At 46.3% G+C, this 24,317-nt stretch overlaps 1 protein-coding gene across 6 annotated transcripts in view; it reads left to right on the top strand.

The window, feature by feature from the left end:
* Positions 1-5,875: 5,875 nt before the first annotated feature.
* serpinh1b (serpin peptidase inhibitor, clade H (heat shock protein 47), member 1b) overlaps positions 5,876-24,317 on the top strand; it is a 36,893-nt gene continuing 18,451 nt past the window's right edge. For 2 of the 6 annotated variants that reach the window (XM_085999713.1, XM_085999712.1), the window contains exons 1-2: positions 5,876-6,063; positions 23,922-23,965. The gene's annotated coding sequence lies outside the window, so the exon portion shown is untranslated. Of the gene's footprint in view, positions 6,064-22,968; positions 23,074-23,921; positions 23,966-24,317 lie in introns of those variants that run through there. The other 4 variants (XM_085999710.1, XM_085999711.1, XM_085999715.1 and 1 more) reach the window with 3 other exon arrangements.

The following is a 24,317-nucleotide window of genomic DNA, read 5'->3' as shown; positions in this document are numbered from 1 at the left end:
TACTTCATTGGCTGTAACGCGCTTTGGGATGTGGTAAAAGGCGCTATAGAAATGCAAGTTCGTTCTTTATCAGGGGGATTAACGTCAAGAGACTTTGATTTGAGTGCACCTGATGAACTGCAATGTACTGGCCCAATTAATCTGATTATTAAAACTAGAAAATACACATCAGATCGCTCAGTATTCGCAGAGGTTAATCTGCCGAAGGGCGAGCTCCTTCATCAGCAATGGAAGCAGGGAGATAAGTGAGCACTTACAGGACTGAATGAAATGAAGAGGAGGCAGTGAGAACAAGTGCAGTGCTCGGTGTGCTGCCTTCTGTCACAAAGAGGCTGATAATGGCAGTGATCATTTCAGAATACTAAAAATATGAGAGGAGACACAAAAACCAGCTCTGCCAGAGAGTGGAATAAACATTTGAAAGACCAGGAAAGGAATTAAGCAGCTCCCAGATGGAAGGAATTGAATTTTTTTATATACACATATCTATATTTATATAAATGACCTGGATATTGGAATACAGAGTAGAATTTCTAAATTTGCCAATGACACCAAACTTGGGGGTGTGGCAAACAGTGAGGATGATACCAATCGACTGCAGCAGGACATAGAAAGACTAGCAGAATGGGCAGACAAGTGGCAGATGGAATTTAATACAGAGAAGTGTGGGGTGATGCATTTTGGCAGAAGGAACAGGGAGAGGCAATATACACTTAATGGCACAGTTTTAAAGAGTGTGCAGGGACAGAGGGACCTGGGAGTTAATGTGCATAGGTCCCTGAAGGTGGCAGGACATATTGAGAGAGTGGTTAGCAAAGCATATGGGATCTTGGGCTTCATAAATAGAGGTATTGAGCACAAAAGCAGAGAAGTTATGCTGAACCTTTATAAAGCGCTGGTTAGGCCACAACTGGAGTATTGGGTCCAGTTCTGGTCACCACACTTTAAGAAGGATGTGAAGGCCCTTGAGAGGTTGCAGAGGAGATTTACCAAAATGGTTCCGGGGATGGGGGATCTTAGCTACAAGGACAGGTTGGAGAAGCTGGATTTGTTTTCATTAGAGTAAAGGAGGTTGAGGGGTGATTTGATAGAGGTGTAGAAGATTATGACAGGTTTGGATAGGCTGGACGGGAAAAGGCTGTTCCCACTAATTGATGGTAAAAGGACTAGGGGACGCAGATTTAAGGTTTTGGGCAAGAGATACAGGGGGGATGTGAGGAAAAACTTTTTTACACAGCGAGTGGTGAGGACCCGGAACTCACTGCCGACAGAAACATAGAAGATAGGAGCAGGAGTAGGCCATTCGGCCCCTCGAGCCTGTTCCGCCATTTAATAAGATCATGGCTGATCATCCAAATTCAGTACCCTGTCCCTGCTTTTTCCCCATATCCCTTAATCCCTTTAGCCTTAAGAAATATATCTAACTCCTTATTGAATATATTTAATAAGTTGGCCTCAACTGCCTTGTGTGGTAGAGAATTCCACAGGTTCACCACTCTCTGGGTGAAGAAATTCCTCCTCATCTCAGTCTTAAATGGCTTACCCCTTATCCTTAGACTGTGACCCCTGGTTCTGGACTCCCCCGCCATCGGGAACATCCTTCCTGCATCTAGTCTGTCTAGTCCTGTCAGAATTTTGTAAGTTTCAATGAGATCCCCTCTCATTCTTCTAAACTCCAGCGAATATAAGCCCAATCGACCCAATCTCTCCTCATACGTCATTCCTGCCATCCCAGGTATCAGTCTGTTGAATCTTCGCTGCACTCCCTCCATGGCAAGAACATCCTTCCTCAGGTAAGGCAACCAAAACTGCACACAATACTCAAGTGGTGGAAGTGGAGACACTCAATGTTTTCAAGGGGAGACTGGATAGGCACTTGAGGGAAATAAACTTGCAGGGCTACGGGGATAGAGCTGATGGGACTGACTGGATTGCTCTACAGAGAGCCGGCACGGACTCGATGGGCCGAATGGCCTCCTTCTGTGCCGTTATGACTCTGTAAATGGAAGAGAAAAACAGGCAGGAAAGAGGGTGAGATAGACGAGGGTCGCTGAGGCTGAGATTCAATGCTGTTCAAACAACAAAAAACTTACATTCATATCGCACCTTCAGCGTAGTAAAACGTCGCCAGGTGCTTCACGGGAGCGGGAATTTGGGTGGCAAGAGGTCACTGCCGGGGACTGAAGGGAAAATTCCTCAGCAGTCGGGTAAGTGATGAGGGGTTTGGGGAGGGGGAAGGGGAGGGAGTGCGGGGCAAGGGAAGCCCAGAGTTTCCTTGTGGGGCTCGGAGGAGAACTCCTGCCCCCTCCTAGCACCTCGCTGGGCCTCCTCTGGCTCTCGATCCAGCCCCCGGCAGGTCTGGTCAGGCGGGGAAGCTGCCACTGCTCCCCTCTGCTCAGGCCTTGGGTTAAAATCGAAGCCCGATCTGCATATTTAAAGGGGGCCCCATCGGCTTGATGTGTGGCTGTCCTTGTTATGTGCAGTCGGTCAGATCAGGGCCGGAAAGGAGTGAGTAATCCCCCCACCCCCTCCAATTTAACTGCACTCCCCTGCCCCTCTCGCCTAGCTTCCACCAGACAGGTAGGTGTTAAAATCAAGGCCGCAGTGTTGGGGGGTTCACTGGTAACTCATTCTTAAGAATGGGCCTCGGGCAAGACGTTGGTTGAACTTGTGCTCCCCCCACCCTCAGAAAAAGAGTTAATAACACTAGGGATGAACTTTAAAGGTGAGGTATATATGAGAGACGGAGGGAGATTGGCAGTGGAGTCAGTTAGAAGAATTTGTAAGCTCGAGGAACTGCACCTCATCTTTCGATTAGGCACTTTACAGCCTTCTGGCCTCAACATCGAGTTTAACAATTTCAGACCATAACACTTGCCCCCTATGTTTCATGCTGTATGATTTTGCCATTCCCATTTGCAACATTTAAACTTTCCTGCCTCTTACCTTAGCACAGTATTTTCCTTCATTTCCTTCCTCCCCCCCGCCCACCCCCGCCCCCGTCTCTGTACCTGCTTAATATCTGTTACATCTCCAGCTTTTTCCAGTCCTGGCGAAGGGTCCCAGACCTGAAACGTTAACTCTGTTTCTCACTCCACAGATGCTGCCTGTGGACTCTGGAATAGTTCCCATGGATTGGAGGGTAGCTAATGTAACCCCACTATTTAAAAAAGGTGGTAGAGAGAAAACGGGGAATTACAGACCGGTAAGCCTGACATCAGTAGTGGGGAAAATGCTAGAGTCCATTATAAAAGATGTAATAGCAGAGCACTTGGAAAACAGGAGTGGGCCTTTGGCGTAGCGGTAGCACCCCCGCCGCTGGGCCAGAAGGCGTAGGGTTTCGAACCCCGCTCCAGACAGTCCCGGCAAGTGGAGTCAGAGCTCCGGCTCTAAATTCTGGGTTGACATCCAGCGGGATACTTGCGTCCGTGGGTGTGGGTGGCCCCCCCTCGTATGGGTTGTGGGAGCCCGTAAAACCCTCCCGCCATAGGACTAACCACCCTAATGGCTGGTACGAAGATGGTTACGGTCACAGAAGGAGCGTTAATCACGGCCAGAAATCCTTCCACCACTTCATACAGTTCCCCAAAAGGGAACAGTGTGAAGACACGTACGACGACGACTTAGAAAACAGTGACAGGATCGGACAAAGTCAACATGGATTTACAAAAGGTAAATCGTGCTTGACTAATCTACTGGAATTTTTTGAGGATGTAACTGGTAGAATAGATAAGGGAGAACCAGTGGATGTGGTGTATTTGGACTTTCAGAAGGCTTTCGATAAGGTCCCGCATAAGAGATTGGCGTGCAAAGTTAAGGCACATGGGATTGGGGGTAAGGTACTGACTTGGACAGAGAACTGGTTGGCAAACAGGAAGCAAAGAGTTGGAATAAACGGGTCTTTTTCCGAGTGGCAGGCAGTGATTAGTGGAGTACCGCAGGGATCGGTGTTAGGACTCCAGCTATTCACAATATATATATTAATGATCTAGACGAGGGAACTAGATGTAATATCTCCAAGTTTGCAGACAACACAAAGCTGGGTGGGCATGTGTGCTGTGAGGAGGATGTAGAGAAACTCCAGTATGACTTGGACAGGTTGGGTGATTGGGCAGATGCATGGCAGATGCAGTATAATGGGGATAAATGCGAGGTTATCCACTTTGGTGGCAAAAACAGGAAGACAGATTATTATCTGGGTGTCCTTGTGCACCAGTCGCTGAAGGTAAGCATGCAGGTGCAGCAGGCGGTTAAGAAGGCAAATGGTATGTTGGCCTTCATAGCGAGAGGATTTGAGTACAGGAGCAAGTATGTCTTGCTGCAGTTGTACAGGGCCTTGGTGAGACCACACCTCGAGTATTGTGTGCAGTTTTGGTCGCCTTATCTGAGGAAGGATGTTCTTGCCATGGAGGGAGTGCGGCGAAGATTCACCAGACTGATACCTGGGATGGCAGGAATGACGTATGAGGAGAGATTGGGTCGATTGGGCTTATATTCGCTAGAGTTTAGAAGAATGAGAGGGGATCTCATTGAAACTTATAAAACTCTAACAGGACTAGACAGACTAGATGCAGGAAAGATGTTCCTGATGGCCGGGGAGTCCAGAACCAGGGGTCACAGTCTAAGGATAAGGGGTAAGCCATTTAGGACTGAGATGAGGAGGAATTTCTTCACCCAGAGAGTGGTGAACCTGTGGAATTCTCTACCACAGGAGGCAGTTGAGGCCAATTCATTAAATATATTCAAGAAGGAGTTAGATATATTTCTTAAGGCTAAAGGGATCAAGGGATATGGGGAGAAAGCTGGGACTGAATTTGGATGATCAGCCATGATCTCATTAAATGGCGGAACAGGCTCGAGGGGCCGAATGGCCTACTCCTGCTCCTATCTTCTATTTCTCTATGCCTGGCCTGCTGAGTGTTTCCAGCATTTCCTGTTGTTATTTCAGATTTCCAGTATCCGCAGTATTTTGCTATTGTAGAAGAATTTGTTTGTTGTCTTGTGCAGAGTTCTGGTCTGCATACTACAAAAGAAGGATAACGAGGCACTGGAGAAGGCGCAAAAAAGATTTAGAAGGATGATACCAGAACTGAGAGGTTATAACTATCAGCAAAGATTGAACAGGCTGGGGCTCTTTTTCTCTAGAAAAGAGAAGGCTGAGGGGTGACCTGATCGAGGTCTTTAAGATTATGAAAGGGATTTGATAGGGTAGAGGTAGAGAAGGTGTTTCCACTTGTGGGGGAGATTAAAACTGGGAGGTCATAAATATAAGATAGTCACTAATAAATCCAATAAGGAATTCAGGAGAAACTTCTTTACCCAGAGAGTGGTTAGAATGTGGAACTCGCTACCACAGGGAGTGGTTGAGGCAAATAGCATAGATGCATTAAAGGGGAAGTGAGATAAGCACATGGGGGACAAATGAATAGAAGGAGACGCTGATGCTGACGGAGTGCAGCTCGGAACAGAGTGTAAAGCTGCGAGTTTGGTGAGTGAGGGAGTGAATCTTAAAGGTTAATCTCTTTTTTATAAAATCTAGTCTTGTGTGCTTGCAGTTAGCATTTAACTTAAATTTAAATTTACTGTTTCAAGCTTTAAGTTTCTTCCAGGCTTGGGCAGGGCTAAGCAAGCTCTGTGCTGGATCTCTTTTTGTAAAACCAAAACAAAAAACAAGTTAAACAAGAAAACTGTAACTAAAAGTCTAGTAACCTTTTAAATAAAAAATTCAAGAATCAAATTAAAGCTCTGTGCTGGAGAGCAGGTGAGAGTAATTAATTAATTAACTGGTCTAATCGGGTTCTGTAACTGCCAGACAGCTCACTTATTTAAATCTCAGCAGTATAAATAAAGGAGGTTAGAGTGCAGTGTGGAACAGAGTGTAAAGCTGTGAGTTTGGTGAGGGGGGGGTCCCCTTTCTTTTTCTATCTTTGTTGGCTTCCAGGAGAGCAGGAGCTAAAATGCTGCACAAGAGGGGACAGAGAACCAGTGGGAGTTTGGCTCTTTGACACCCCCCCCCCCAACCGCATTTGGAGAAAAATGAAAGGTGACATCACAGGGAAAATGGTAAGTGATTGGTTGGTGAGTATTTTGCTCACTTCCCTTATCCTTTACAGCCCAGGAAATGTATTAGTAATTGTAAGGTTTCATTAGTACTAATTTACTGGCAGTAATAAATCTTATTAGGTGTAGTAGGGTTTATTAATAAAAATAAATTAATTAGGACACAATAAAGATGGCAGGTGATGTGTTGTGACTGCAGTAAGTGGGAGCTCCTGGACGGCAGTGTGATCCAGGATGAACACGTCTGCGGTAAATGTCTACGGTTCGAGGAGCTTCGGCTCAGAGTTGATGAGCTGGAGGCTGAACTGCGGACAGGAAGGTGGGAAAAGGTGGAGGGGTGGCACTGTTAATTAATGATGGTATTAGCACAATAGAGAGGGATGACCTAAGTTCAGGAAACCTGGATGCAGAAGTGGTTTGGGTAGAGATGAGAAAGTAAGCATGCAGGTGCAGCAGGCGGTTAAGAAGGCAAATGGTATGTTGGCCTTTGTAGCGAGAGGGTTTGAGTACAGGAACAAGGATGTCTTGCTGCAGGTGTACAGGGCCTTAGTGAGACCACATCTTGAGTATTGTGTGCAGTTTTGGTCGCCTTATCTGAGGAAGGATGTACTTGACATGGAGGGAGTGCAGCGAAGATTCACCAGACTGATACCTGGGATGGCAGGAATGACGTATGAGGAGAGATTGGGTCGATTGGGCTTGTACTCGCTGGAGTTTAGAAGAATGAGGGGATCTCATTGAAACTTATAAAATTCTAACAGGACTAGACAAACTAGATGCTGGAAGGATGTTCCTGATGGTCGGGGAGTCCAGAACCAGGGGTCACAGTCTAAGGATAAGGGGTAAGCCATTTATGACAGAAGTGAGGTGGAATTTGTTCACCCAGAGAGTGGTGAACCTGTGGAATTCTCTACCAAAGAAGGCAGAAGAGGCCAATTCATTAAATATATTCAAGAAGGAGTTGGATATATTTCTAAAGGCTAAAGGGATCAAGGGATATGGGGAGAAAGCAGGAACAGGGTACTGAATTTGGATGATCAGCCATGATCTCATTGAATGGCGGAGCAGGCTCGAGGGGCCGAATGGCCTACTCCTGCTCTATCTTCTATGTTTCTATGTAAATAATAAAGGCAAGAAGTCACTTGTGGGAATGGTGTACAGGCCCCCTAACAATAACCACATGGTAGGGTGGAGTATAAAGGAAGAAATAATGGGAGCTTGTCAGAAGGGTACGGCAATAATCATGGGGGATTTTAATCTGCATATAGACTGGAAAAATCAGATGGGCAAAGGTAGTATAGATGAGGAGTTCATGGAATGTTTTCGGGATAGTTTCTTACAACAGCACGTTCTGGAGCCAACCAGAGAGCAGGCTATACTAGACCTGGTATTGTGCAACGAGATAGGATTAATTAATGACCTCATAGTGAAGGTGCCCCTAGGTAGCAGTGATCATAATATGATTGAATTTTACATTCAGTTTGAGAGAGAAGAGTGGGTCCAAGACTAGTATTTTAAACTTAAATAAGGGCAATTATGAGGGCATGAAAGCAGAGCTAGCTAAAGTGAACTGGCAAATTAGGTTAAGGGATAGGTCAATAGAGCTGCAGTGGCAGACATTTAAGGGGATATTCCAAAATACACAGACTATATACATTCCAACAAGAGAGAAATATTCCAAGGGGAGGACCCACCATCTGTAGTTAACTAAAAAAAGTTAGATAGTATTAAACTTAAAGAAAAAGCATATAATTGCACAAAGATGGGTGGCAGGTCAGAAGATTGGACAGAATATAAAAAACAGCAAAGAATGACTAAAAGATTAATGAGAGAAAAATTAGAGTACGAGAGAAAGCTAACTAGAAATATAAAAACAGATAGTAAGAGTTTCTACAGATATTTTAAAAAGAGTTAAAGTGAGCGTTGGTCCTATAAAAAGTGAGTCTGGGGAATTAATAATGGAAAATAAGGAGATGGCAGTTGAATTGAACAGGTATTTTGCATCGGTCTTCACTATAGAGGACACAAGTAACATCCTAGAAATAGCTGTAAATCAGGAAATGGAAGGGAGGGAGGAACTCGAGAAAATTATAATCACCAGGGAAGTGGTACTGAGCAAATTGTTGGAGCTGCGGGCTGACAAGTCCCCGGGGCCTGATGGACTTCATCCTAGGGTCTTAAAAGAAGTGGCTAGTGAGATAGTTGGTGCGTTGGTTTTAATTTTCCAAAATTCCCTAGATGCGGGGAAGGTTCCATTAGATTGGAAAATAGCGAATGTAACTCCTTTATTCAAAAAGGGAGGGAGACAGAAAGCAGGAAACTACAGGCCAGTTAGCTTAACATCTGTCGTGGGGAAGATGTTAGAAGCTATTAAAGACGTTATAGCAGGGCACTTGGAAAAGTTCAAAGTAATCAGGCAGAGTCAACATGGTTTTGTGAAAGGGAAATCCTGTTTAACCAATTTATCAGAGTTCTCTGAGGAAGTAACGTGTGCTGTGGATAAAGGGGAACCGGTGGATGTACCGTACTTAGATTTCCAGAAGGCATTTGATAAGGTGCCACATCAAAGGTTATTGTGGAAAATAAAAGCTCATGGTGTAGGGGGTAACATGTTGGCATGGATAGAAGATTGGCTAGCTAACAGGAAACAGAGTAGGCATAAATGGGTCATTTTCTGATTCGCAAGTGGTGTGCCATAGAGATCAGTGCTGGGGCCTCAACTTTTTACAATTTATATAACTGACTTGGATGAAGAGACCGAAGGTATGGTTGCTAAATTTGCTGATGACAAAGATAGGTAGGAAAATAAATTGTGAAGAGGACATAAGGAGGCTACAAAGGGATATAGATAGGTTAAGTGAGTGGGCAAAGATCTGGCAAATGGAGTATAATGTGGGAAAATGTGAATTTGTCCATTTTGGCAGGAAGAATAAAAAAGAAGCATATTATCTAAATGGTGAGAGATTGCAGAGCTCTGAGATGCAGAGGGATCTGGGTGTCCTAGTGCATGAATTGCAAAAGGTTACTATGCAGGTACAGCAAGTAATTGGGAAAGCTAATAGAATGTTATAGTTTATTGTGAAGGGAATTGAATACAAAAGTAGGGAGGTTATGCTTCAGTTAGACAGGGCATTGGTGAGACCACATCTGGAGTACTGTGTACAGTATTGGTCTCCTTATTTAAGGAAGGATGTAAATGCGTTGGAAGCAGTTCAGAGAAGGTTTACTAGACTAATACCTGGAGTGGGCAGGCTGTCTTATGAGGAAAGGTTGGACAGGCTAGGCTTGTATCCACTGGAGTTTAGAAGAGTAAGAGGTGACTTGATTGAAACATATAAGATCCTGAGGGGTCGGGACAGGGCGGATGTGGAGAGGATGTTTCCTCTTGTGGGAGAATCTAGAACTAGGGGTCACTGTTTAAAAATAAGGGGTCGCCCATTTAAGACAGATGAGGAGAAATTTTTTCTGAGGGTCGTGAGTCTTGGGAACTCTCTTCCTCAGAGGGCGGTGGAAGCAGAGTCTTTGAATATTTTTAAGGCAGAGGTAGATAGATTCTTGGTAAGCAAGGGGATGAAAGGTTATCGGGGGTAGGTGGGAATGTGGAGTAATCGGATCAGCCACGATCTTATTGAATGGCGGAGCAGGCTCGAGGGGCTGAGTGGCCTACTCCTGCTCCTAGTTTGTATGTCTGATGGGGTGAGATGAAGAGGGGTGGGAGGAGGCTCATGTGGAGCATAAACACTGGCACAGACCAGTTTGGCCGATTAGCCTGTTTGTGTTGTAGATTTGATAGAATTCTATGTTCTATAACCTGGGGTTGGATCAGCCCAGGGCAATGGGGTAATGTCCTCTTCTATAGGAGGGCTGGAAGGGGAACCTTTCGTGGAGCAGGTTTGCGTCTGTCTCAATCTCAGGTCTGACACCAAAGAGTACCACGTGTTTTCTTTAATTACATCAGATAGGATATACGGCCCAACCAGTCCATGCCGGTGTTTATGCTCCACTCGAGCCTCCTCCCGTCTTTCCTCATCTAACTCTATCAGCCTAACCCTCTATTCCCTTCTCCCTCAGATGCTTGTCTAGCCTCCCCTTAAATGCATCGATACTGTTCGCTTCAACCCCTCCCTGTGGTAGCGAGTTCCACATTCTCACCACTCTCTGGGTAAAGAAGTTTTTTCTGAATTCCCGATTGGATTTCTTGGTGACTATCTTATATTGATGGCCTCTAGTTATGCTCTTTTCCACAAGTGGAAACATTCTCTCTGTATCCACTCTATCAAAACCTTTCATAATTTTAAAGACCTCTATTAGGTCACCCCTCAGCCGCCTTCTTTTCAAGAGAAAAGAGACCCAGCCTGTTCATCCTTTCCTGATATGTATACCCTCGCATTTCTGGTATCATCCTTGTAAATCTTCTCTGCACCCTCTCCAGTGTAGACTGAGCTGCAGCAAGGATCCTGATGAGATGTCACTGAGAAAGAGGGGGGCCATGATGCATCGTGAGGTTGTCTTGCCCTGACAGTAATGCTCGTGATAAAATATTTTAGATTCGATAAGGGGCTCTGGTTATATTTTTTTCTTCCAGCTGTTGTGAGCCTGAGTCAGTGACGAGCTGAGACTCGCTCTCCCACATACACGGAATTATTCAGTCATTACTCAGTCTGCAGCTCTTCAACAGGCCCGTGTAAATATCTGTGCTTCGTTCGAAAAACAAAATTAAACCTGTTATTTCAGCTCGTGATCGCTGCTTCTGTTATCCAGCGTGATGTAAACAATTCCTCAAAAGTAAAGGCAGATTTTCAACTTCCTCTTTCTTCTTTTCTTTCTTTCTCTCTTTCTTTCACGCTTTCTCTCTTTTTCTCTCTCCTTTCTATCTCTTTTTCCCTCTTTCTTCCTTTCTATCTCACATTCTTTATTTTCCTTTCTTCATTTTTCTTTTGGATGAGCTAAAGTTTACGGAGTATGCAAGGTGGGAGGTCAGCCAGGAAAGCGTTGGAAAGTTGAGTCTAGCGGTAACGAAGGTGAACAATCAATCCCATATGCGCATGCGAACACCCACACACACTTCTGCCTGTGGCCACTTGACGGCACTCGGGAGGGGCAATCATGGTTGACTCCACCGCTCAGAAGAAGAGAGAGGTGAACTGTAGAGTTCCCTCTACCCACTGTCGACCTGACTGACACCGGCTAATTCAGACGTGAACAGAGCCTGCGGCTATTCGGCCGTGCGGTGCAGTACCACACCACACCACACGGTGCACTGAGCCAAGTGTCGGCCGTGGCTCAGTGGGCAGAATCCTCGCCTCTGAGTTATGAAGGTTGTGGGTTCAAGTCCCACTCCAGAGACTTGAGCACAAAAATCTAGTGCAGTACTGAGGGAGTGCTGCACGGTCGGAGGTGCCGTCTTTCAGAGCTTGCTGTGCGCTAAGTGGCTGCCGCGTTGCCTACATTACAACAGTGATCACACTTCAAAAAGTACTTCATTGGTTGTAAGGTGTTTTGGGATGCCCTATGGTAGTGAAAGGTGCTGTTGCAATGCAAGTCTTTCTTTCTGTTTTCCCAGGAAGCCTTGATTTTTTGTGCTCGAGGCTCTTGAGTGGGGCTCGAACCCACAACCCAGAGGCGAGAGTGTTGCCCACTGAGCCACGACTGACCCTCTGAAGAGGCGGGCACCTCAAACGATGCACGGGGACGGAAGGTGTGTCACATCTTCAGTCTTCGGGGCCTTGAGTGAAGCCTGACGTGATAAAGACTCACTACGCACTTGGCTGTACATAAAGCAAGGCTTTAATCGACTTGTAACAAAACATGGAGGTCTAGTTAGTAGTCACTAGCTTCCTGTTTCCAGATTGTCTCTGGCCAAGTTGGGCCCACGCCCGAGTATTTATACTCGGACGGCGCCCTCAGCTGGCCGTTCAGTAGTACTTCCCGAGTTACTTCTTGTAGAAGTTGCGATTTATGACAAAGCACGTACAGGGTCACCAACACTCCGGGATTGCCCTGGAGCCACCAGGAATTGAAGACTGATCTCCGGGGCACTGCTAGGAGCAAATCAGGAGAAAATCATTGGGACGTTAAAAGAATTGTGCGTCTTATTCATTTTCTTTGATCACTTTTACTTATTGGTTATCAGAAAACTTCGGAGATGGCAGCGAGGTGGTGGTGGTGGTGGTGGTGAGGCGGGGGGGGGGGGGAAATAAGGCTGCTTGATTGAAGTTGAGATCATCCAATCAGGTAACGAAGAGCCTGTTCGCTTTCCGATTGGCCGTGGGAAGTTGGGGCACCGGGAGGACGGGCGTGTCGCGCTGTTTTGAAGAAGAGCAGGGGAGTTCTCCCGGGTGTCCTGGGGCCAATATTTATCTCTGAATCGACATCACTAAAAAACAGATGATCCGGTCATTATCACATTGCTGTTTGTGGGAGCTTGCTGTGCGCAAATTGGCTGCTGTGTTTCCCACATTACAACAGTGACTACACTTCAAAAAAGTACTTCATTGGCTGTAAAGCGCTTTGAGACATCCGGTGGTCGTGAAAGGCGCTATGTAAATGCAAGTCTGTCTTATTGTGTGACCAATGGCAGGTCATGTGATGAAACCGCCAGGAATACGTCCAATCAGAGTTGGCAACCCTAACGGGAGAAGGGAGGGTCAGGGAGCCAGCAGAGGTCAGCGAGGACAGGGGTGAGTCGGGGTTTTAGTTGGTGGGACCGGACGTGGGCTGGAGATTGTGTGGGACGGCGCTCGAGCCTCGGGTGGAAATCGAGCATTGATGCAACAAAGGTTTCAGTTGCAGCGGGTGTGAGGTCGAGGCAGGAATACTTGAGCCGGCCGGAGCTACAACCCTCTGAGGCCCAGGTCCAAACCCTGCTCCCAGCGTAAGGTCCTGCCCGGGGTTTGGGCGGGTGGTCAGGTGGGGTGGATATACTAGGAAAGCGCCTGGTCCAGATCAATCGGAAATGAGGCTGCAAAGCACATCATCCCTTGGATGAAGGGGCCGAGTGCACTTGGATGAAGGGACCGAGTGTAATGTAACCAAATTTGCTGATGATACAAAGGTAGGTGGGAAAGCAAGTTGTGAAGTGGACACAAAGAATCTGCAAAGGGATACAGATAGGTTAAGTGAGTCGGCCAAATATTTGCCCATGGAGTATAATGTGGGAAAATGTGAGGTTATCCACTTTGGTAGGAAAAATAAAAAAAGCTAATTATTATTTAAACGGGGAGAGATTACAAAATGCAGAGGGATCGGGGGGTCCTTATACATGAAACACAAAAAGTTAGCATGCAGGTACAACAAGTAATTAGGAAGGCAAATGGAATATTGGTCTTTATTGCAAGGGGGATGGAGTATAAAAGCAGGGAAGTCCTGATACAACTGTACAGGGCGTTGGTGAGACCACACCTGGAGTACTGCGTACAGTTTTGGTCTCCTTATTTAAGGAAGGATATACTTACATTGGAGGCAGTTCAGAGAAGGTTCACGAGGTTGATTCCTGAGATGAAGGGGTTGTCTTCTGAGGAAAGGTTGAGCAGGTTGGGCCTACACTCATTGGAGTTTAGAAGAATGAGAGGTGATCTTATTGAAACATATAAGATTCTGAGGGCATTGACAGGGTAGATGCAGAGAGGATGTTTCCCCTCGTGGGGGAATCTAGAACCAGGGGCACAGTTTCAGGATAAGGGGTCGCCCATTTAAAATGGAGATAAGGAGGAATTTCTTTGAGGGTCGTGAATCTGTGGAATTCTCTTCCCCAGAGAGCTGTGGAGACAGTTATTGAATATATTTAAGTTGGAGATAGACAGATTTTTGAAAGGTAAGGGAGTCGAGGGTTATGGGGAACGGGCAGGGAAGTGGAGTTGAGGCCAAGATCAGATCAGCCATGATTTTATTGAATGGCGGAGCAGGCTCGAGGGGCCGAATGACCGACTCCTGCTCCTAATTCTTATGTCCTTATGTCACTTCTTGGTGCGCTGGACGTGTCTAATGCCCGGCAATGGGGACCCATACATAGAAACATAGAAGATAGGAGCAGGAGTAGGCCATTCGGCCCCTCGAGCCTGTTCCGCCATTCAGTGAGATCATGGCTGATCTTCCAAATTCAGTACCCTGTCTCTGCCTTCTCCCCATATCCCTTGAGCCCCTTTAGCCTTAAGAAATATATCCAACTCCTTCTTGAATATATTTAATGAATTGGCCTCCACTGCCTTCTGTGGTAGAGAATTCCACAGGTTCACCACTCTCTGGGTGAAGAAATTCCTCCTTATCTCTGTCCTATATGGCTTACCCCTTTATCCTTAGACTGTGACCCCTGGTTCTGGACTCCCCGGCCATCGGGAACATCCTTCCTGTATCCAGTCTGTCTAGTCCTGTTAGAATTTTAGAAGTTTCAATGAGATCCCCTCTCATTCTTCTAAACTCCAGCGAGTATAAGCCCAATCGACCCAATCTCTCCTCATACGTCATTCCTGCCATCCCAGGTATCAGCCTGGTGAATCTTCGCTGCACTCCTCCATGGCAAGAACATCCTTCCTCAAATGGCCGACCCCTTAATCTGAGTTTGTGACCCTTAGTTCTAGACTCTCCAGCCAGGGGAAACAGCCTCTCAGCATCTACCCTCTCAAGCCTAGGACCCCAGATATTCACAATATATATATTAATGATCTAGACGAGGGAACTAGATGTAATATCTCCTAGTTTGCAGACGACACAAAGCTGGGTGGGCGTGTGTGCTGTGAGGAGGATGCCGAGAAACTCCAATATGATTTGGACAGATTGGGTGATTGGGCAGAAGCATGGCAGATGCACTTTAATGTGGATAAATGCGAGGTTATCCACTTTGGTGTCAAAAACAGGAAGGCAGATTATCTGAACGGCAATAGATTGGGAGAAGGGGAAGTGCAACGAGACCTGGGTGTCCTTGTGCACCAGTTGCTGAAGGTAAGCTTGCAGGTGCAGCAGGCGGTTAAGAAGGCAAATGGTATGTTGGCCTTCGTAGCGAGAGGGTTCGAGTATAGGAACAAGGACGTCTTGCTGCAGTTGTACAGGGCCTTGGTGAGACCACACCTTGAGTATTGTGTGCAGTTTTGGTCGCCTTATCTGAGGAAGGATGTTCTTGCCATGGAAGGAGTGCAGCGAAGATTCACCAGACTGATACCTGGGATGGCAGGAATGACATATGAGGAGAGATTGGGTCGATTGGGCTTGTACTCACTGGAGTTTAGAAGAATGAGAGGGGATCTCATTGAAACTTATAAAATTCTAACAGGACTAGACAGACTAGATGCAGGAAGGATGTTCCCGATGGCGGGGGAGTCCAGAACCAGGGGTCACAGTCTAAAGATAAGGGGTAAGCCATTTAGGACTGAGATGAGGAGGAATTTCTTCACCCAGAGAGTGGTGAACCTGTAGAATTCTTTGCCACATAAGGCAATGGAGGCCAATTCATTAAATATATTCAAGAAGGAGTTAGATATATTTCTTAAGGCTAAAGGGATCAAAGGATATGGGGAGAAGGCAGGGACAGGGTACTGAATTTGGATGATCAACCATGATCTCATTGAACGGCAGAGCAGGCTCGGGGGGGCCGAATGGCCGACTCCTGCTCCTATTTTCTATGTCTAAGCCCTCTAAAGATTTTATATGTTTCAATGAGATCACCTCTAGTTCTTCTCAACTCCAGAGTACAGGCCCATTCTACTCCATAATCATATGGAAGCAATGTGGATTGACAGTTAACGTGCGCACGGTCAGTGTGATTTCCTGACTGAAGGAGTCAGAGGGATTATCCAAGGGATTCTTTTGCCCTAATTTGCCCTGGGTTTTCTTTGCCTCCCGCAGGAGATTACACGGCTGTTCGGAGGGGGTAGGAAGCGTCGAGTCATGAAGTCCAAGGCATCGTCAACGTGGGGCAGACTTTGATGGACCAGCTGGTTTTTATCTTCTTAATTTACCTATGTTCGTATATAACCCCAGCTTTGCGCACGGGCAGCAAGTTAACAGTCTACTCCAACGAATCATGTGCAAACACTGAGTGACCAGTCCGCTGCAGTGTGGTGACTGCGGCCGTTGCACCTTTAACCACCAGATGTCACCATGCACAGGGCACAGCACTGTAAAGGCGGGAAGCGAAAAATGGGGAAAGGGGAGTGAATCGATATGTGGAGAGGGAGCTAATGGGTTGACTGACCTGCAAAGGTGTCAGCCGTGGCTCAGTGGGCAGCACACTTGCCTTTGAGTCAGAAGGTTGTGGGTTGAAGTCGCACTCCAGAGACTGGTGAACAAAATCTAGGCTGACGCTCCCAGTGCAGTGCTGAGGGAGTGCCGCACTGTCAGAGGTGCCATCTTTCGGATGAGACATTAAACCGAGGCCCCGTCTGCTCTCTCAGGTGAACGGAAAAGATCCCAGGGCCGCTATTTCGAAGAAGAGCAGGGGAGTGTTCCCTACTGTCCTGGCCGATATTTATCCCTCAATCAACCTCACTAAAAAAATCATGATTATCTGGTCATTATCTCATTGCTGTTTGTGGGAGCTTGCTGTGCACAAATTGGCTGCTGCGTTTCTTACATTAAATGATCAATTAATCTGTCTATTGGTGACCTTGGTTGAGGGATAAATATTGGACAGGACACTGGGGAGAACTGCCCTGCTCTTCTTCGAAATAGTGCCATGGGATCTTTTATGGCCAGCTGAGAGCAGGTTTAATGTCTCATCCGAAAAACGGCACCTCCGACAGTGCAGCACTCCCTCAGTACTGCCCCTCCGACAGTGCGGCGCTCCCTCAGTACTGCCCCTCCGACAGTGCGGCGCTCCCTCAGTACTGACCCTCCGACAGTGCGGCGCTCCCTCAGCACTGCACTGGGTGTGTCAACCTAGATTTTGTGCTCAAGTCTCTGGAATGGGGTTCGAGCCCATGACTGTTTGACTCCGAGACAACCTTCATGTGTGAGTCTGAATGTAAGATTGGGAGACTGTTCAACTAGAGGTGGTGTCACAGACAAGTCCAATCCTGTCTTCAGCCAACACACACACACTACCGGGAGAGGTCACAAAATAACCATAAGGATTGGGAACTCTGGTGTATTTTTTCATGTCTAGCTCAGAACACCAAAGCCAATGTTATTGTTTGCGCTCTGATCCTGATTAGTTGTACAGGGGCTATGACCGAGGATTGAACTCGGACCTCCCTGAGAAGCGCATTTACCCCCCCCCCCCCCCCCCCGCTGAGCCATCGGGATTGTTTCCATGTATTAAACGTAAAACCACTTAGTCCCATCATCACCCTCTTTCCCCCCCCCCCCCCCCCCCCCCCCATTAAAATCATTCCCACTACTTGAGGAAGCCGCCATTCTGTGACTAGTTGGCAGCTGATCTAATTATTGCAAATCTCCGTTAAGTTAGGTTAAACACGACTCTTTTCCCCTCTCTCCTCTTTTGGGGAAATGATGCAATGTGTTTGTAGAGTTACAAGCTCTCACCACAAGCAGCCTGTGTTACATACTCCCTGGCGTCCCACTGCCCTGGTGCGTGAGAGCACAGCTGGGATCTATTAACTCCCTTAAAGGTACAGGATTGAGCCACCATCCTAGGTTTAATAATCATTGAATAGAATTGTAGAACAGTACAGCACAGAGGAGGCCATTCGGCCCATCGAGTCTGCGCCGGCTCTTTCGAAGAGCAATCCAGTTAGTCCCCCTCCCCCGCTCTTTCCCCATATCCCTGCAATTTTTTCTCCTTCCTGTATTTATCCAATTCCCTTTTGAAGGCTACTATTGAATCTGTATCCGCCACCCTATCAGGCAGCGCATTCCAAATCCTAACCACTCGTTGTGTAAACAAGTTTTTCCTCATGTCGCCTCTGGTTCTTTTGCCAATCACCTTAAATCTGGGCCCTCTGGTTATCGACCCTTCAGCCAATGGGAACAGTTTCTCTCTATCTACTCTGTCTAGACCCCTCCATGATTTTAAACTCCTCTATCAAATCTCCTCTTAACCTTCTCTGCTCCAAGGAGAACAACCTCAGCTTCTCCAGTCTCTCCACGTAACTGAAGTCCCTCATCCCTGGAACCATTCTCGTAAATCTTTTCTGCACCCTCTCCAAGGCCTTCACGCCCTTCCTAAAGTGCGATGCCCAGAATTGGACACAATACTCCAGCTGGGGCCGAACCGGTGTTTTATATAATGTTAAAAATCAATATCAATATTAAACCTGGTGATGACTTCCTGCCTCCCTTTTCTCGCAGGGAATAAGGCACAAGGGGGTGGGCGGGGACGGGAAGGGGGGTGAAAATGGTCTCCGCCAGCAGCATGTTAGGGGTGCATAGCCCCTGTCCAACTAGTCAGGATCAGAGCGCAAACAATATAATTGGCTTTGGTGTTCTGAGCTAGGCACGAGAAAATACACCAGAGTTCCCTGGAATTTAGAAGGCTAACTGGGGATTTGATCATAGTTTTCAGGATATTAAGGGGAACAGATAGGGTCGATCGAGAGAAACTATTTCCGCTGGTTGGGGATTCTAGGACTGGGGGGCATCGTCTAAAAATTAGAGCCAGACCTTTCAGGAGTCAAATTAGGAAACACTTCTACACACAGTGTGGTAGAAGTTTGGAACTCTCTTCTGCAAACAGCAATTGATGCTAAATCAATTGTTAATTTTAAATCTGAGATTGGTTAACAGAAATCTACCAAAGGTATTAAGGGATAAGGGGACAAAGTATGGAGTTAGGTTGCAGATCAGCCCTGATCTCATTGAATGACGGAACAGGCTCGAGGGGCTGAATGGCCTCCTCCTGTTCCTATGCTCCTATTAGCAGCGCGGTCTGTACATCATACTGTGCGGCTAGTGTGGGTGGACTACGTCTTCAATCTGCCTCCTTCCAGCTGCGGATTCTGTTACGTGGCACAGATCAGGATGGGGCGGGGGGAGGGAGGGAGACAGCTGCAGTTCCTGAGAAAAGGTCACAACTTTTCTCAAGAACAAAACTGTCCTGTCTAAAGCATAAATACTCCCAATAAAAGCAGGTCTTTTCTTAGTCAGCTCTCACTCTGAACTGTTCAGTTCAGTTACAAACTTAAAAATAAAAGGAATGTCTGTCCTGGCCAATCAAACTTTTCATTTTGTTTAAAACTTTAGAGTAACGCATTCGTAATTTTTGGGGGATTTGTGTGATTTCTCAGGCGTGTATCTGCGATTAACACACATTGAGGGCTAACATATTAATTCATAAAACTTTTTTAAAGAACTCAATTCTACAACCCTTCAAAGTTTCTCATTTCTGTTAAATGGCATTTTAACCACATCCAGATCGGGATGCCTTCTGGGTCCTAAAACCCACCGAATTACATTTCTCCCCCTCAGTGTCAGGAGGAGGGTGCAGCTTGGGTTGTTAGCATAAGATAGCTTTAAATAAAAAAATTAAAAATCTGATCAAGTGTTTTGCAAACATGAGGTGTTATTTCTGTTTGACTCACCGAAATGGTTCAATCTAGGAAAGAATAGACTTGCGATTATAGAGCGCCTTTCACCACCTCCGGACGTCCCAAAGCATTTCACAGCCACTGAAGTACTTTTTTTGAAGTGTAGTCAGTGTTACAATGTAGGAAAGGCGGCAGCCAATTTTCACACAGCAAGATCCCACAAACAGCACTGAAATATAAACGACCAGATAATCTGTTTTAGCGATGTTGGTTGAGGGATAAATATTGACACCGGGGAGAACGCCCCTGCTCTTCTTTGAAATATCGGCCATGGGATCTTTTACATCACCTGAGAGGGCAGACAGGGCCTTGGTTTAACGTCTCATCTGAAAGACAGCACAAACCGACAGTGCGGCGCTCCCTCAGCACTGGCACTGGGAGTGTCAGCCTGGAGGCGGGGTTCAATTATGGAGTATGTGTAGTATATATGTGCTGTATCTGTGTTATTATGTGTAGTGTGTATTTTTGTGTGTAGGTTTGCAAAGTATATATCTGTAGTATGTATGTGTAAATATTATAGCATGTGCATGCAGTATGTATGTGTGTTGTTGTCTATATGTAATGTCTCCTCTTCCAGCCTTATAACCTCCTCTCATACCCTTCATGTCTCTGGCTCTCTGCCTATCCCCATTCCTTTGCCCCACCATGTGAGCAAATTGACTGCCACGAAACCTACATTACTACAATGAATACGCTTCCAATGTACTTCATTGGCTGTAAAGCGCTTTGAGACGTCCTGAGGTCATGAAAGGCGCTGTAGAAATGGGAGTCTTTCTTCTCTTTCTCATTGAGACTGTGCCAAACCCACCTCATGTAGGATCCTTATGGCTGACCAGAGAGAGGAGACTTCCATTCAGGTTCTCGAGATGAACATAAGAAATAGGAGCAGGAGTAGGCCAATCGGCCCCTCGAGCCTGCTCCGCCATTCAATAAGATCATGGCTGATCTGCTCCTAACCGCCAATCCACTATCACAGAACCATCTCCTGAATCTAACAGAATTAGACACACGAAATAGGAGCAGGATCAGGCTACACGGTCCCTGGGCCCGCTCCGCTACCCACAGGGCCATGACCGATCCGAACCTAGACTCATGTCCAAATTCCTGCCCGCTCCCCTTAATTCCCTTTACTTCTAGGTCAACGTCTCAGCAACTTCAACAGCTAGTCCCCCTGTACAGTCGGGAAGCTCATGTAGGTACAGACAGAGTGTGGTGTCTGTACAGGTTGGCAATATGACCAACAGCATTTTGGGGTTTTATAAATAGAGGCAGAAAGTAATGAGGAATGTGTATGAAGTATTGGTTAGTTCAGCTGTGGCTCAGTGGGGAACACTCTCGCCTGTGATGGTCAGATAAGTCGTGGGTTCAAGTCCCACTCCTGAGACTTGAGTGCAAAAATTAAGACTGACACTCCCAATGCAGTACTGAGGGAGTGCTGCACTGTCAGTTTGTGCCATCTTTCGGATGAGACGTTAAACCGAGGCCCCGTCTGCTCTCTCTCAGGTGGACGTAAAAGATCCCATGGCACTCTTTCAAAGAAGAGCAGGGGAGTTATCCCCGGTGTCCTGGGGCCAATATTTATCCCTCAACCAAGATCACTAAAAAACAGATTATCTGGTCGTTTATATTTCAGTGCTGTTTGTGGGAGCTTGCTGTGCACAAATTGGCTGCCGCATTTCCTACATTACAACAGTGACTACACTTCAAAAATACCTAATTGGCTGTAAAGCGCTTTGGGACGTCTGGTGGTCATGAAAGGCGCTATATAAACAAGTCTTTCTATCTTGGTCACATTTGGAGTACTGTGTGCAATTTTGGCCAGCCCATTCGAGGAAGGACAGTCGGGAGCATACAGCATAGCGATGCCAGGGATGGGAAACTATAAACATGAGAGATTTGAGATACTGGTCCTATTTCCAGTGGGGTAAAGAAGGTTAGGGGGAGCCTTCATTGTGTTTATTGATAATTATGAAGGTTTAAAAGAATGAATAGGGAAAGACTGTTCCCTCTGGGTGGGGAGTCAATGATGAGGGGTTCATCAATTTAAGATTGGTACTGAGAGCGAGGAGAGAAATTAGGAGAACTTCCTTTAAGGAGAGGACTGTTGGAGCTTGGAATGCTTTGTAGCAGGGAATTGTTGAGGCAGAGACCATCGCATCTTCTGAGGGAAAATCAGATAAATGTTTGAAGCAGAGGAAGGCACAGGAGATGGGGAGAAAGAAGGGGGAAGTGAGATTGGTTTTGAATTCCTCCAGCAGAGAGCTGGCACCAGCATGATGGGCTGAATGTCCTCCTTCTGTGCTCACTGGCCGACATCGGCTCCCGGTCCGGCAACGCCTCGATTTTTAAAGTTCCCACCCTTGTTTTCAAATCCCTCCATGGTCTCCCTGTCTCTGTAATCTCTTCCAGCCCCACAACCCCCCGAGATCTCCGCGCTCCTCCGATTCTGGCCTCTTGCGCAACCCCGATTTTAATCGCTCCACCATTGGCGGCCAGGCCTTCAGCTGCCTGGGCCCCGAGCTCTGGAATTCCCTCCCTAAACCTCTCCGTCTCTCTACCCCTCTTTCCTCCTTTAAGACGCACCTTAAAACCTACCTCTTTGACCAAGCATTTGGTCACCTGCCCTAATATATTATGTGGCTCGGTGTCAAACTTTGTCTGATAATCGCTCCTGCGATGCACCTTGGGATGATTACATTAACGGCGCTATATAAATGCAAGTTATTGTTGTATAAACGTGTGTGGTTGTATGGGGATTTCTGGCTGTACAATTTGCTACTGGGGATAAGGCGTGCCGATACTAATTGCCTGTATTCCTGTACCTACGTTGTATACAAGGATGTCACCAGCCTACATTGTCTTTCTCTATGATATGTTAGTGTCAGCTGTGGCTCAGTGGGCAGCACTCTCTCGCCTCTGAGTCAGAAGGTCGTGGGTATCAAGTCCCACTCCAGAGACTTGAGCACATAAAGCTAGGCTGGCATTCTTGTGCAGTACTGAGGGAGCGCTGCACTGTCGGAGGTGCTGTCTTTCGGATGAGACGTTAAACCGAAACCCTGTCTGCTCTCTCTGATAGATGTAAAAGATCCCATGGCACTATTTCGAAGAAGACCAGTGTCCTGGGGCCAATATTTATCCCTCAACCAACATAACAAAAACAGATTATCCGGTCACTATCACATTGCTTCTTTTTGGAGCTTGCTGTGCGCAAATTGGCTGCCGCGTTGCCCACATTACAACAGTGACTACACTTCAAAAAGTACTTCATTGGCTGTAAAGCACGTTGAGACGTCCGGTGGTCGTGAAAGGCGCTACAGAAATGCAAGTCTTTTTTTTAATGGTTTTTTACTGCGCCTGTAATGTTTGAGAACTAACAAGTTAGAGGGGCTTTGGGACCCAGCGGAAGCCTCGGTGGGAGGTATTAGATCCCATAGTTGCCTGGTTCAGAGTTCACCCTTTAAATAAGCCTTGCAAAAGGAGCTCATTGTCTAGCTTTGGAGAAACTCCCCGGCGGAGAGACCAGCACAGCACAGAGCAGGTGAGGAGAGCCTTGATCCCAGCAGGAGCAGCATCATTCTCCTAAAGCCCAGCAGCACACACCGCATCTGGTGCCCAGATACCCTGCACTGTTTGCGATACAAAGTAACGGCAGATCCGAAGTTTGGCTGAAACTTTTTTAATGGTTGTTCTCCTCTCTGCTGTCAGGGTTCGTCTATAGGGTGCTCGGACTGATCATTGAGGCTTTTCCAGCTTTGAGAAAGAAAAGCTCAAGTGCGACACGAAAAAAAAAGAAAGACTTTAGAAAAGAAAATAATAATTTCTTAAAAATAATTATGCAATTATTTTTTTTTAAACTTTTGAAGTTAGTACCAGGAGCGAAGGGGGATCGCAACAAAAGCAAGCAAGTCAGAATCGCAAACTTGACTCCTTGGCAAGAATCTGGGCAAACTTTGGCAAATCATCTCCTAAAATTAAACTTTATGCTCAGTTAGTTCCTGAAAGTTGTTTTAATTTTAACTTTTTTTTGCTGGCTGTGTTGTCGACCTGATCTGATGTTTATCTTGTTACTTGTAAGTTGGAGATTCATTCATGTTATAATTTTAGACAGGGTGGGTGGGGGATGGATAAAGAAACTTCCAGAAATCTGAGAATTTGTCTACTCTGGCAACAGCCAGATCTCTTTCCCCCCCCCCCCCCCCCCTTAGTGACTCTGCAGTGATTGGGTGATCTTCGTGTGAACCAAGTTTTAATGTAAGACTTCAAGCTAGCTGCATTATTGAAATGTGATCTTTCCCCTCCATCCCATTTAAAACCGTTCCAGCCACACATTCCCATTTTAAGTCCTGGGGAAATGATCCTGTGCTTGATTTGTTTATTTTCTTTCAGAATGACAAAGGCAAAAGTTGACATCCCATTGACAAAGTTCCAAGGTTAGACCCTCTGATACTTCATGTGATTTTTTTTTGAAGAATGTTGATGTATTTCTCCCACTCATTATATCTTCTCGTTGGTGAGAGATTGGGGGACAGGACAGATCTGTGCTGCAATTGGAATCTCACTACCTCTGGGCTGTGATTTCCTGCAAAGGAACATATCCAGATTTTTTTCTCTCTCTCTTTTGTGTGCAGGGACAGAATGCAATTCGCAATTCGCAATTCAAATCGCTTTATTGGCATGATAAGTTACATCTTATGTTGCCAAAGCATCAAAATACATTTATGGTTTAGCACATAAACGCAGTTCTATTCATAGTGTATAAACAGGTATGTCCCTGAGTGTATA

The sequence above is a fragment of the Somniosus microcephalus genome, chromosome 10 (assembly GCF_052327205.1).
Source record: "Somniosus microcephalus isolate GS21.2 chromosome 10, FLI_Smic_1.0, whole genome shotgun sequence".
Classification (NCBI taxonomy): domain Eukaryota; kingdom Metazoa; phylum Chordata; class Chondrichthyes; order Squaliformes; family Somniosidae; genus Somniosus; species Somniosus microcephalus.
This window is presented reverse-complemented; position numbering and strand designations above follow the sequence as displayed.